The sequence below is a fragment of the Aplysia californica genome, unplaced genomic scaffold (genome assembly GCF_000002075.1).
Source record: "Aplysia californica isolate F4 #8 unplaced genomic scaffold, AplCal3.0 scaffold00015, whole genome shotgun sequence".
Classification (NCBI taxonomy): Eukaryota; Metazoa; Mollusca; class Gastropoda; order Aplysiida; family Aplysiidae; genus Aplysia; species Aplysia californica.
This window is the reverse complement of record NW_004797285.1, coordinates 461,533-463,043: the sequence shown is the minus strand read 5'-3', so window position 1 is coordinate 463,043 and position 1,511 is coordinate 461,533. Positions and strand designations below refer to the sequence as shown.

Sequence of the window (1,511 nt, the reverse complement as noted above, 5' to 3'; positions counted from 1 at the left end):
ATATATATAACACCAGAGCTCGCAGTAGTGACGTCACACGTGTCGGACAACGGGGGCTGGCGTGCCCCCATTTACTTGTACAATCTGAGCCCCCACCCTGCTTCCCACGAGCTCTTGTATATTAAACACCATCCTGTCCCCATATTAATTCAGTGCAAGCTTGTAGATTTCCTCCTAAGACCGCCGGGACGCCTCCATGTGAGTCTCGAAAAGTACTCACCCGTCTTGTGAACTGCTCATGCCTTGCCCTTGAACTTCAGCGTCCCAGAGTGGGCACATGCAGCCCCTGTTTGTTTTTGTTTTTTTACGTGAGGGACATCGCTGCCACATACTCTAAGACTAAATGTAATCTCTTTGGTTTGAAACTTGATTTCATGATTCCATTGATGTATGTCAACCAAGATCAGGTAATTAAAAGTGTACTCGTAGTTGTGTTGGCTATTCGATTACACGAATCTGAACGATTTTCTCATTCTTATCTGGCGTTATCAAACAATTTGTTTAAGCAAAGACTGAGCGCTGCCGATCTCAGCAATCACTACACATGAATGTTTCATTTCACACTGTACACACTATGATCAACGCTGTGAAATGTTACCACAACAGTTGAATTGATTTGGTTTTATTTGCTCTGAGTTTTATTACCCCAGTCCACACAAAAACCCATTTCAATTATCCGCGTATATTGATCCTCTCGTGAAACTGTTAATAAACCGTTGTGAGTTCTGCGGAATGTGTTATTTATACGCGATCGTGTAGTTACACTCGATTAGTTTTATATTACTCTCAGGTAAAGCAGTTGTTTTTTTTACCAAAAAAAAGCAGGTAGGGGAATGCAATGTTTCCTATCTATTCTCGTCAGTTTTTTTGTAATGCCACAACTGCCTCCCAGAGCTCTATGCTCTGTCTTGTTTCGAAATGCCTCCAAGGATGCTGAGAATATTCCAAAATGTTGTTGGGGAGGAGGGGGAGGGGGGATAATAGATTATAAAGCGCATAGAATTTACTGTAGAGCAGGGATGTGCCCTATAAAAATGCATTCTATAGTAGTAGTAATAATAATAATGATAATAATGAGAAGAAGAAGAAGAAGAAGAAGAAGAAGAAGAAGAAGAAGAAGAAGAAGAAGAATAGTAATAACGATGATGATGAGAATGGCTGTCGTTGTTATTATTTTCTTTAAGATTATTATTGTTATTATCACCCTTACGGTTATTTATGCTCTCGCTTAATTAAGCACAGAGAACACTACAGCATGAAGATCAAATGCAAGAAACCCTTCAGTCGCCCTGTTCTCTTGCAGTGATGTTTAACAGTCTTCGTCTGCATGCGTGTAAGCCAAGACCTGCTTTTGAAGTGGCCTAGAAATGTAAAAAAACATTTAGCTTCATTACGACAATGCTGTTTGTTTTGTTTTGTTTGTTAGTTTGTATGTTTGTTAGTTTGTTTGTTTGTTTGTTTGTTTTATTGTTTGTTTGCTTTTGTGGAGGGGGGATATTTTGTTGTTGGTT

At 39.4% G+C, this 1,511-nt stretch overlaps 1 protein-coding gene across 3 annotated transcripts in view; it reads left to right on the top strand.

Moving 5' to 3' along the window:
- The window catches only part of LOC101859532 (GTP-binding protein GEM), a 169,114-nt gene that overhangs the window by 84,825 nt on the left and 82,778 nt on the right, over positions 1–1,511 (top strand). The gene's annotated exons all lie outside the window — the stretch shown is intronic.